The sequence below is a fragment of the Cetorhinus maximus genome, unplaced genomic scaffold (genome assembly GCF_964194155.1).
Source record: "Cetorhinus maximus unplaced genomic scaffold, sCetMax3.hap1.1 HAP1_SCAFFOLD_3858, whole genome shotgun sequence".
In the NCBI taxonomy this organism is placed as follows: domain Eukaryota; kingdom Metazoa; phylum Chordata; class Chondrichthyes; order Lamniformes; family Cetorhinidae; genus Cetorhinus; species Cetorhinus maximus.
Window position 1 is genome coordinate 1 of NW_027599764.1, and position 12,500 is coordinate 12,500.

The following is a 12,500-nucleotide window of genomic DNA, read 5'->3' on the forward strand; positions in this document are numbered from 1 at the left end:
GCAGCTCCAGGGGCTAAGTACATGTGGGTAAATGGTGAACCAGTTAGCAGGCAGGGCAGCCGGCCGGCCGGTAATTAGAGCCGCCCGCCCGGTGATAAGGGTGCAGTTAGGTGCCGGCCAGCCCAGCAGCTCCAGGGGCTAAGTACATGCGGGTAAATGGTTAACCAGTTAGCAGGCAGGGCAGCCGGCCGGCAATTAGAGCCGCCCGCCCGCTAATCAGGGTGCAGTTCGGTGCAGAACAGCCCATCAGCTCCAGGGGCTAAGTACATGTGGGTAAATGGTTAACCAGTTAGCAGGCAGGGCAGCCGGCCGGTAATTGAGGCCGCCCGCCCGGCCATAGGGCTGCAGTTAGGTGCCGACCAGCCCAGCAGCTCCTGGGGCTAAGTACATGTGGGTAAAGGATTAACCAGTTAGCAGGCAGGGCAGCCGGCCGGTAATTGGAGCCGCCCGCCCGCTCATCAGGGTGCAGTTAGGTGCAGAACAGCCCATCAGCTCCAGGGGCTAAGTACATGTGGGTAAATGGTTAACCAGTTAGCAGGCAGGGCAGCCGGCCGGTAATTGAGGCCGCCCGCCCGCTAATAAGGGTGCAGTTATGTGCAGGACAGCCCATCAGTTTCCAGGGGCTAAGTACATGTGGGTAAATGGTTAACCAGTTAGCAGGCAGCGCAGCCGGCCGGTAATTACAGCCGGCCGCCTGTCCGCCCACTAATCAGGGTGCAGTTAGGTGCAGGACAGCCCGTCAGTTTCCAGGGGCTAAGTACATGTGGGTAAATGGTTAACCAGTCAGCAAGGCAGGGCAGCCGGCCGGCCGGTAATTAGAGCCGGCCGCCTGTCCGCCCGCTAATAAGGGTGCAGTTAGGTGCAGGACAGCCCATCAGTTTCCAGGGGCTAAGTACATGTGGGTAAATGGTTAACCAGTTAGCAGGCAGGGCAGCCGGCCGGCCGGTAATTAGAGCCGGCCGCCTGTCCGCCCGCTATTAAGGGTGCAGTTAGGTGCAGAACAGCCCCTCTGTTTCCAGGGGCTAAGTACATGTGGGTCAATGGTTAACCAGTTAGCAGGCAGAGCAGCCGGCCGGCAATTAGAGCCGCCCGCCCGCTAATCAGGGTGCAGTTAGGTGCAGAACAGCCCATCAGTATCCAGGGGCTAAGTACATGTGGGTAAATGGTTAACCAGTTAGCAGGCAGGGCAGCCGGCCGGCCGGTAATTAGAGCCGACCTCCCGGCCATTACGGGTGCAGTTAGGTGCCGACCAGCCCAGCAGCTCCAGGGGCTAAGTACATGTGGGTAAATGATTAACCAGTTTACAGGCAGGGCAGCCGGCCGGTAATTAGAGCCGACCTCCCGGCCATAGGGCTGCAGTTAGGTGCCGACCAGCCCAGCAGCTCCAGGGGCTAAGTACATGTGGGTAAATGATGAACCAGTTAGCAGGCAGGGCAGCCGGCCGCTAATTACAGCCGCCCTCCCGCTAATAAGGGTGCAGTTAGGTGCAGAACAGCCCATCAGTTTCCAGGGGCTAAGTACATGTGGGTAAATGGTTAACCAGTAAGCAGGCAGAGCAGCCGGCCGGCAATTACAGCCGCCCGCCCGCTAATCAGGGTGCAGTTAGGTGCAGAACAGCCCATCAGCTTCCAGGGGCTAAGTACATGTGGGTAAATGGTGAACCAGTTAGCAGGCAGGGCAGCCGGCCGGCCGGTAATTAGAGCCGGCCGCCTGTCCGCCCGCTAATAAGGGTGCAGTTAGGTGCAGAACAGCCCCTCAGTTTCCAGGGGCTAAGTACATGTGGGTCAATTGTTAACCAGTTAGCAGGCAGAGCAGCCGGCCGGCAATTAGAGCCGCCCGCCCGCTAATCAGGGTGCAGTTAGGTGCAGAACAGCCCATCAGTATCCAGGGGCTAAGTACATATGGGTAAAGGGTTTACCAGTTAGCAGGCAGGGCAGCCGGCCGGCAATTAGAGCCGCCCGCCCGCTAATCAGGGTGCAGTTAGGTGCAGAACAGCCCATCAGTTTCCAGGGGCTAAGTACATGTGGGTAAATGGTTAACCAGCTAGCAAGGCAGGGCAGCCGGCCGGCCGGTAATTAGAGCCGGCCGCCTGTCCGCCCGCTAATAAGGGTGCAGTTAGGTGCAGGACAGCCCATCAGTTTCCAGGGGCTAAGTACATGTGGGTAAATGGTTAACCAGTTAGCAGGCAGGGCAGCCGGCCGGTAATTACAGCCGCCCGCCCGCTAATAAGGGTGCAGTTAGGTGCAGAACAGCCCATCAGCTTCCAGGGGCTAAGGACATGTGGGTAAATGGTGAACCAGTTAGCAGGCAGGGCAGCCGGCCGGCCGGTAATTAGAGCCGGCCGCCTGTCCGCCCGCTAATAAGGGTGCAGTTAGGTGCAGAACAGCCCATCAGCTTCCAGGGGCTAAGTACATGTGGGTAAATGGTGAACCAGTTAGCAGGCAGGGCAGCCGGCCGGCCGGTAATTAGAGCCGGCCGCCTGTCCGCCCGCTAATAAGGGTGCAGTTAGGTGCAGAACAGCCCCTCTGTTTCCAGGGGCTAAGTACATGTGGGTCAATGGTTAACCAGTTAGCAGGCAGAGCAGCCGGCCGGCAATTACAGCCGCCCGCCCGCTAATCAGGGTGCAGTTAGGTGCAGAACAGCCCATCAGTATCCAGGGGCTAAGTACATGTGGGTAAAGGGTTTACCAGTTAGCAGGCAGGGCAGCCGGCCGGCCGGCAATTAGTGCCGACCTCCCGGCAACAAGGGTGCAGTTAGGTCGCCGACCAGCCCAGCAGCTCCAGGGGCTAAGTATATGTGAGTAAATGGTTGACCAGTTAAGCAGGCATGGCAGCCGGCCGGTAAGCGGAGCGTCCCGCCCCGTAATACGGGTGCAGTTAGCTGCAGAACACACCGGCAGGTCCAGGGACGAAGTAGTGGACGGGGAAACGGTTAACCAGTTAACAGGCAGGGCAGCCGTACGGGCAGTAGAGCCGCCCGCCCCGTAATACGGGTGCAGTTCGCGGCAGACCAGCCCCGCAGCTCAAAAGTCTAAGTGGAGAACGGGGAACCGGTTGACCGGTGAGCCGAAGCATGCCAGCAGGCAGGGAAGGTGCAAAAAGGGCCGATAAGACCGAACCGGCACGAGTAACAGGCTGCCGGGGGCGGGTTCCCAGCAAACCAGGTGAGGGGGCGTGGCCGGAGGCCGCGCAGCAGAGCCGCCCGCCCGTGAGTACGGTTAGAGGCAGCAGCGGGCTTCCCCAGCAGGGCAGAAGCCGAAGTGGAGGGAGCGAAATGGTTAACCAGCGAGCAGGCAGCATTCCGGCAGGGCTGGAGGGCGAAAAACGGCGTAAAATAACGGACCGGCAGGAGGAAATGGCTGCCGGGGGGCGGACCCAGAGCCCTCACGTGAGGGGGCGGTTCGGGAGGCAGAGCCGCGCATGCGCGGTTGGAAAACGCGTCAAGTCGGAGCAGGGTGAAATCATTAACCAGTCGGCCGCTTCGACGTCGGCTGGCCGGGCCGAGGAGGGTCGGACCGGGGAAAGGTTCCCGGTTTCGTGTCCGTCGGGTGGTCCCGAGTGCGGCAGGAAAAAATCCGGAGTCCTGGGAGCCTTTTTTAAAAAAGAACCGGTCCGGGATGGGGTCGGATTTGGAAGCGTTTGCGGGGCCTAGGTGCCTCTTCGTCGGCATGACTACCGGACGGTCACCCGCCGATCGGCATTTGCGATTTGTTGGCTGGGGAGGTTGGCGGGGTACCTGCAGAATAGTAGGAGGTGGCAAATCGAGAATCGGTCGACATCGCCAAGTGCCTTCTCGAGCCTCCAGGTCTGCAGGGACCGACCCAGGCTGCCCCCAAACCGACCGCGAGGCCGTGCCGGGCGGCCATTTTTGGCCATTTTCGGCATTTTTCGCGTCTTTCGGTAGGTCACGGAAAGCGGCGGCCTGAAGCCCGGGCGTGCCCGGGGAAGGCTCCCCTTCGCCCGCGGGACCGGATTTGCCCCGGAAACGTCCCGAAGCCGGCCGGGAAGGCGGTTTCGAGGGCGAAGCACCTCCGATTGCCTTCGCAAGGCCGGGGAAAGTGGCCCCTGGGCCCGGGAGAGCAAAATCCGTGCGAGGACGGAAGCCCATGAGGTCAGATCCGAGGCTCTTACCCGGCGCCCGGTGGGGGTATTCCCGCAAAGAACAGCGAGTGCGCCCGGCGACGGGTCAAGTTGCAATTTCTGGCATGCCACTCCTGGAGCTGGTTCATGAGTTCCCCTCGGAAGTCCCGATGAGGAAAGGGCAAAATGGCGTTTTGCGGGCTTTGGGGCCTCTTCGTCGGTAGGACTACCGCCCGACCTTACGGTTGGAATTGTCGGCAGGGGAGGTTGGCGGGGTACCTGCAGAATAGTAGGAGGTGGCAAATCGAGAATCGGTCGACCTCGCCAAACGCCTTCTCGAGCCTCCAGGTCTGCAGGGACCGACCCAGGCTGCCGCCAAACCGACCGACAGGCCCTGCCGGCGGCCATTTTTGGCCATTTTCGGCATTTTTCGCCTCTTTCGGCCGGGATGGAAAAGCGGCGGACTGAAGCCCGGGCCTGCCCGGGGAAGCCTCCTAATCGCCCGGGGGACCGGATTTGCCCCGGTGAGAGCCCCCGAAACGTCCCGAAGCCGGCCGGGAAGGCGGCCAAGGGCGAAGCACCTCGCATTGCGTTGGCAGGCCGTGCAAAGTGGCCTCCGGGCCCGCGAGACAATGCAGGGTGCCCTCGGTGTGCCCCTGAGAAATGGTTAACCAAACAAAGGACAGTGCGCCTCGGATTGCATTGGCTGGCCCTGCAAAGGGGCCCCCGGGCCCGCGAGACGTTACAGATTGCCCTCGGTGTGCCCCTGAGAAATGGTTAACCAATTGGACTTAGTCTCTGGCGGAGAGGCAAAGTGTTTTCACGAGAAATGGTTAACCAATTGGACTTAGTCTCTGGCAGAGAGGCAAAGTGTTTTCACGAGAAATGGTTAACCAATTGGACTTAGTCTCTGAACGGCAGGCAAATTGTGGCCTTGAGAAATGATTAACCAATTGGACTTAGTCTCTGGCGGAGAGGCAAAGTGTTTTCTCGAGAAATAATGAACCAATGAGGACAATGGACCTCGGGTTGCATTGGCAGGCCGGGCAAAGTGGCTCTTGGGCCCGCGAGAGCAAAATCCGTGCACAGACGGAAGTCCATGAGGTCAGATCCGAGGCCTTTACCCGGCACCCGGTGGGGGTATTCCCGCAGAGAGTAGCGAATCTGCCCGGCGACGGGTCAAGTTGCAATTTCTGGCATGCCACTCATGGAGCTGGTTAATGAGTTCCCCTCGGAAGTCCCGATGAGGAAAGGGCAAAATGGCGTTTTGCGGGCTTTGGGGCCTCTTCGTCGGTAGGACTACCGCCCGACCTTACGGTTGGAATTGTCGGCAGGGGAGGTTGGCGGGGTACCTGCAGAATAGTAGGAGGTGGCAAATCGAGAATCGGTCGACATCGCCAAAAACCTTCTCGAGCCTCCAGGTCTGCAGGGACCGACCCAGGCTGCCGCCAAACCGACCGAGAGGCCCTGCCGGCGGCCATTTTTGGCCATTTTCGGCATTTTTCGCCTCTTTCGGCCGGGATGGAAAAGCGGCGGCCTGAAGCCCGGGCCTGCCCGGGGAGGCCTCCTAATCGCCCGGGGGACCGGATTTGCCCCGGTGAGAGCCCCCGAAACGTCCCGAAGCCGGCCGGGAAGGCGGCCAAGGGCGAAGCACCTCGCATTGCGTTGGCAGGCCGTGCAAAGTGGCCTCCGGGCCCGCGAGACAATGCAGGGTGCCCTCGGTGTGCCCCTGAGAAATGGTTAACCAAACGAAGGACAGTGCGGCTCGGATTGCATTGGCAGGCCGTGCAAAGGGGCCCCCGGGCCCGCGAGACGTTACAGATTGCCCTCGGTGAGCCCCTGAGAAATGGTTAACCAATTGGACTTAGTCTCTGGCAGAGAGACAAAGTGTTTTCACGAGAAATGGTTAACCAATTGGACTTAGTCTCTGGCAGAGAGGCAAAGTGTTTTCAAGAGAAATGGTTAACCAATTGGACTTAGTCTCTGGCGGAGAGACAAAGTGTTTTCCAGAGAAATGGATAACCAATTGGACTTAGTCTCTGGCAGAGAGGCAAAGTGTTTTCACGAGAAATGGTTAACCAATTGGACTTAGTCTCTGGCAGAGAGGCAAAGTGTTTTCAAGAGAAATGGTTAACCAATTGGACTTAGTCTCTGGCAGAGAGGCAAAGTGTTTTCAAGAGAAATGGTTAACCAATTGGACTTAGTCTCTGAACGGCAGGCAAATTGTGGCCTTGAGAAATGATTAACCAATTGGACTTAGTCTCTGGCGGAGAGGCAAAGTGTTTTCTCGAGAAATAATTAACCAATGAGGCCAATGGACCTCGGGTTGCATTGGCAGGCCGGGCAATGAGGCTCTTGGGCCCGCGAGAGCAAAATCCGTGCACAGACGGAAGTCCATGAGGTCAGATCCGAGGCCTTTACCCGGCACCCGGTGGGGGTATTCCCGCAGAGAGTAGCGAATCTGCCCGGCGACGGGTCAAGTTGCAATTTCTGGCATGCCACTCATGGAGCTGGTTAATGAGTTCCCCGCGGAAGTCCCGATGAGGAAAGGGCAAAATGGCGTTTTGCGGGCTTTGGGGCCTCTTCGTCGGTAGGACTACCGCCCGACCTTACGGTTGGAATTGTCGGCAGGGGAGGTTGGCGGGGTACCTGCAGAATAGTAGGAGGTGGCAAATCGAGAATCGGTCGACATCGCCAAAAACCTTCTCGAGCCTCCAGGTCTGCAGGGACCGACCCAGGCTGCCGCCAAACCGACCGAGAGGCCCTGCCGGCGGCCATTTTTGGCCATTTTCGGCATTTTTCGCCTCTTTCGGCCGGGATGGAAAAGCGGCGGCCTGAAGCCCGGGCCTGCCCGGGGAGGCCTCCTAATCGCCCGGGGGACCGGATTTGCCCCGGTGAGAGCCCCCGAAACGTCCCGAAGCCGGCCGGGAAGGCGGCCAAGGGCGAAGCACCTCGCATTGCGTTGGCAGGCCGTGCAAAGTGGCCTCCGGGCCCGCGAGACAATGCAGGGTGCCCTCGGTGTGCCCCTGAGAAATGGTTAACCAAACGAAGGACAGTGCGGCTCGGATTGCATTGGCAGGCCGTGCAAAGGGGCCCCCGGGCCCGCGAGACGTTACAGATTGCCCTCGGTGAGCCCCTGAGAAATGGTTAACCAATTGGACTTAGTCTCTGGCAGAGAGACAAAGTGTTTTCACGAGAAATGGTTAACCAATTGGACTTAGTCTCTGGCGGAGAGGCAAAGTGTTTTCAAGAGAAATGGTTAACCAATTGGACTTAGTCTCTGGCGGAGAGACAAAGTGTTTTCCAGAGAAATGGATAACCAATTGGACTTAGTCTCTGGCAGAGAGGCAAAGTGTTTTCACGAGAAATGGTTAACCAATTGGACTTAGTCTCTGGCAGAGAGGCAAAGTGTTTTCAAGAGAAATGGTTAACCAATTGGACTTAGTCTCTGGCAGAGAGGCAAAGTGTTTTCAAGAGAAATGGTTAACCAATTGGACTTAGTCTCTGAACGGCAGGCAAATTGTGGCCTTGAGAAATGATTAACCAATTGGACTTAGTCTCTGGCGGAGAGGCAAAGTGTTTTCTCGAGAAATAATTAACCAATGAGGCCAATGGACCTCGGGTTGCATTGGCAGGCCGGGCAATGAGGCTCTTGGGCCCGCGAGAGCAAAATCCGTGCACAGACGGAAGTCCATGAGGTCAGATCCGAGGCCTTTACCCGGCACCCGGTGGGGGTATTCCCGCAGAGAGTAGCGAATCTGCCCGGCGACGGGTCAAGTTGCAATTTCTGGCATGCCACTCATGGAGCTGGTTAATGAGTTCCCCGCGGAAGTCCCGATGAGGAAAGGGCAAAATGGCGTTTTGCGGGCTTTGGGGCCTCTTCGTCGGTAGGACTACCGCCCGACCTTACGGTTGGAATTGTCGGCAGGGGAGGTTGGCGGGGTACCTGCAGAATAGTAGGAGGTGGCAAATCGAGAATCGGTCGACATCGCCAAAAACCTTCTCGAGCCTCCAGGTCTGCAGGGACCGACCCAGGCTGCCGCCAAACCGACCGAGAGGCCCTGCCGGCGGCCATTTTTGGCCATTTTCGGCATTTTTCGCCTCTTTCGGCCGGGATGGAAAAGCGGCGGCCTGAAGCCCGGGCCTGCCCGGGGAGGCCTCCTAATCGCCCGGGGGACCGGATTTGCCCCGGTGAGAGCCCCCGAAACGTCCCGAAGCCGGCCGGGAAGGCGGCCAAGGGCGAAGCACCTCGCATTGCGTTGGCAGGCCGTGCAAAGTGGCCTCCGGGCCCGCGAGACAATGCAGGGTGCCCTCGGTGTGCCCCTGAGAAATGGTTAACCAAACGAAGGACAGTGCGGCTCGGATTGCATTGGCAGGCCGTGCAAAGGGGCCCCCGGGCCCGCGAGACGTTACAGATTGCCCTCGGTGAGCCCCTGAGAAATGGTTAACCAATTGGACTTAGTCTCTGGCAGAGAGACAAAGTGTTTTCACGAGAAATGGTTAACCAATTGGACTTAGTCTCTGGCGGAGAGGCAAAGTGTTTTCAAGAGAAATGGTTAACCAATTGGACTTAGTCTCTGGCGGAGAGACAAAGTGTTTTCCAGAGAAATGGATAACCAATTGGACTTAGTCTCTGGCAGAGAGGCAAAGTGTTTTCACGAGAAATGGTTAACCAATTGGACTTAGTCTCTGGCAGAGAGGCAAAGTGTTTTCAAGAGAAATGGTTAACCAATTGGACTTAGTCTCTGGCAGAGAGGCAAAGTGTTTTCAAGAGAAATGGTTAACCAATTGGACTTAGTCTCTGAACGGCAGGCAAATTGTGGCCTTGAGAAATGATTAACCAATTGGACTTAGTCTCTGGCGGAGAGGCAAAGTGTTTTCTCGAGAAATAATTAACCAATGAGGCCAATGGACCTCGGGTTGCATTGGCAGGCCGGGCAATGAGGCTCTTGGGCCCGCGAGAGCAAAATCCGTGCACAGACGGAAGTCCATGAGGTCAGATCCGAGGCCTTTACCCGGCACCCGGTGGGGGTATTCCCGCAGAGAGTAGCGAATCTGCCCGGCGACGGGTCAAGTTGCAATTTCTGGCATGCCACTCATGGAGCTGGTTAATGAGTTCCCCGCGGAAGTCCCGATGAGGAAAGGGCAAAATGGCGTTTTGCGGGCTTTGGGGCCTCTTCGTCGGTAGGACTACCGCCCGACCTTACGGTTGGAATTGTCGGCAGGGGAGGTTGGCGGGGTACCTGCAGAATAGTAGGAGGTGGCAAATCGAGAATCGGTCGACATCGCCAAAAACCTTCTCGAGCCTCCAGGTCTGCAGGGACCGACCCAGGCTGCCGCCAAACCGACCGAGAGGCCCTGCCGGCGGCCATTTTTGGCCATTTTCGGCATTTTTCGCCTCTTTCGGCCGGGATGGAAAAGCGGCGGCCTGAAGCCCGGGCCTGCCCGGGGAGGCCTCCTAATCGCCCGGGGGACCGGATTTGCCCCGGTGAGAGCCCCCGAAACGTCCCGAAGCCGGCCGGGAAGGCGGCCAAGGGCGAAGCACCTCGCATTGCGTTGGCAGGCCGTGCAAAGTGGCCTCCGGGCCCGCGAGACAATGCAGGGTGCCCTCGGTGTGCCCCTGAGAAATGGTTAACCAAACGAAGGACAGTGCGGCTCGGATTGCATTGGCAGGCCGTGCAAAGGGGCCCCCGGGCCCGCGAGACGTTACAGATTGCCCTCGGTGAGCCCCTGAGAAATGGTTAACCAATTGGACTTAGTCTCTGGCAGAGAGGCAAAGTGTTTTCAAGAGAAATGGTTAACCAATTGGACTTAGTCTCTGGCGGAGAGACAAAGTGTTTTCAAGAGAAATGGTTAACCAATTGGACTTAGTCTCTGGCAGAGAGGCAAAGTGTTTTCAAGAGAAATGGTTAACCAATTGGACTTTTTCTCTGAACGGCAGGCAAATTGTGGCCTTGAGAAATGATTAACCAATTGGACTTAGTCTCTGGCGGAGAGACCAAGTATTTTCACGAGAAATGGTTAACCAATTGGACTTAGTCTCTGGCAGAGAGGCAAAGTGTTTTCACGAGAAATGGTTAACCAATTGGACTTAGTCTCTGGCAGAGAGGCAAAGTGTTTTCACGAGAAATGGTTAACCAATTGGACTTAGTCTCTGGCGGAGAGACAAAGTGTTTTCAAGAGAAATGGATAACCAATTGGACTTAGTCTCTGGCAGAGAGGCAAAGTGTTTTCACGAGAAATGGTTAACCAATTGGACTTAGTCTCTGGCAGAGAGGCAAAGTGTTTTCACGAGAAATGGTTAACCAATTGGACTTAGTCTCTGGCGGAGAGACAAAGTGTTTTCAAGAGAAATGGTTAACCAATTGGACTTAGTCTCTGGCAGAGAGGCAAAGTGTTTTCAAGAGAAATGGTTAACCAATTGGACTTGGTCTCTGAACGGCAGGCAAATTGTGGCCTTGAGAAATGATTAACCAATTGGACTTAGTCTCTGGAGGAGAGACAAAGTGTTTTCACGAGAAATGGTTAACCAATTGGACTTAGTCTCTGGCAGAGAGGCAAAGTGTTTTCAAGAGAAATGGTTAACCAATTGGACTTGGTCTCTGAACGGCAGGCAAATTGTGGCCTTGAGAAATGATTAACCAATTGGACTTAGTCTCTGGCGGAGAGACAAAGTGTTTTCACGAGAAATGGTTAACCAATTGGACTTAGTCTCTGGCAGAGAGACAAAGTGTATTCACGAGAAATGGTTAACCAATTGGACTTAGTCTCTGGCAGAGAGGCAAAGTGTTTTCACGAGAAATGGATAACCAATTGGACTTAGTCTCTGGCAGAGAGGCAAAGTGTTTTCAAGAGAAATGGTTAACCAATTGGACTTAGTCTCTGGCAGAGAGGCAAAGCGTTTTCCTGAGAAATGGTTAACCAATTGGACTTAGTCTCTGGCAGAGAGGCAAAGTGTTTTCCTGAGAAATGGTTAACCAATTGGACTTAGTCTGTGAACAGCAGGCAAATTGCGGCCATGAGAAATGGTTAACCAATTGGACTTAGTCTCTGGCAGAGAGGCAAAGTGTTTTCCTGAGAAATGGTTAACCAATTGGACTTAGTCTCTGGCGGAGAGGCAAAGTGTTTCCCGTTGTAATGGTTGGCCAATGCACTTCGGATTGCGTTGGTAGGCCGTGGAAAGTGGCTCTTGGGCCCGCGAGAGCAAAATCCGTGCGCAGACGGAAGTCCATGAGGTCAGATCCGAGGCCTTTACCCGGCACCCGGTGGGGGTATTCCCGCAGAGAGTAGCGGGTGTGCCCGGCGACGGGTCAAGTTGCAATTTCTGGCATACCACTCCTGGAGCTCGTTAATGAGTTCCCCTCGGAAGTCCCGATGAGAAAATGGCAAAATGGCGTTTTGCGGGCTTTGGGGCCTCCTGGACGGTAGGCCTACCGCCCGACCTTACGGTTGCAATTGTTGGCAGGGGAGGTTGGCGGGGTACCCGGAGATTTTCGGGGACACGATTTTCAGAACATTTTCAGACAACGGTCACACTTTAAAAATGCCCAGAAAAGTGCGACTTTGAGGGTGGTAAGCGTTTTCAAATAGAATACCTTTCAAAGAGCTCTCGGAAGTCCTATATGAGGATTTAAGATGAATTTGTGCGGGCTTTCCGAACTCCGTTGTCGGTCTGAAATATCGGCCAGGGTCCAGACCGGTGGTAACCCTGGTTTAATAAACATGGCGTGTGGCGAAAAGAACAGACAAAATGACAAAGTGTCAAATATATATATACATGTGTATTTATGAACAAAAAAAATCACAAAGTGTCACCTGGCGGTGTACTTGATGATGAAAAATAAAAATACAAAGTCTGTTCACAGGCACCTTTGGGGCGGGGGTGCCTGAGTCCCCTTGGGTTGCACACTATAGAGTGTTTGACATGGACAGAGTCAACACTGTGTGCGTGCCCAGAACCCTTTTGAACGCAGGCGACGCACGCCGGTCGGCATTTCCTCTCCGTGCGAGCGCCAACAGGTTGCTTCCGTTGTTTTACAAATAAGAAAATTGTATTTATGAGCAGCAAAAAAAAAAATCACAAAGTTTCACCTGGCGGTGTACTTGATGATGAGAAATAAAAATACAAAGCCTGTTCACAGGCACCGAGGGGGCGGGCGGGGTGCCTGAGTCCCCTTGGGTTGCACACTGTAGTGTTTGACATGGGCAGAGTCAGCACTGTGTGCGTGCCCAGAACCGATGTGAAAGCAGGCGACGCACGCCAGTCGGCATTTCCTAGCCGTGCGAGCGCCAACATGTTGCTTCCGATGTTTTACAAATAAGAAAACTGTATTTATGAGCAAAAAAAATCACAAAGTGTCACCTGGCGGTGTACTTGATGATGAATAATAAAAATACAAAGCCTGTTCACAGGCACCTAGG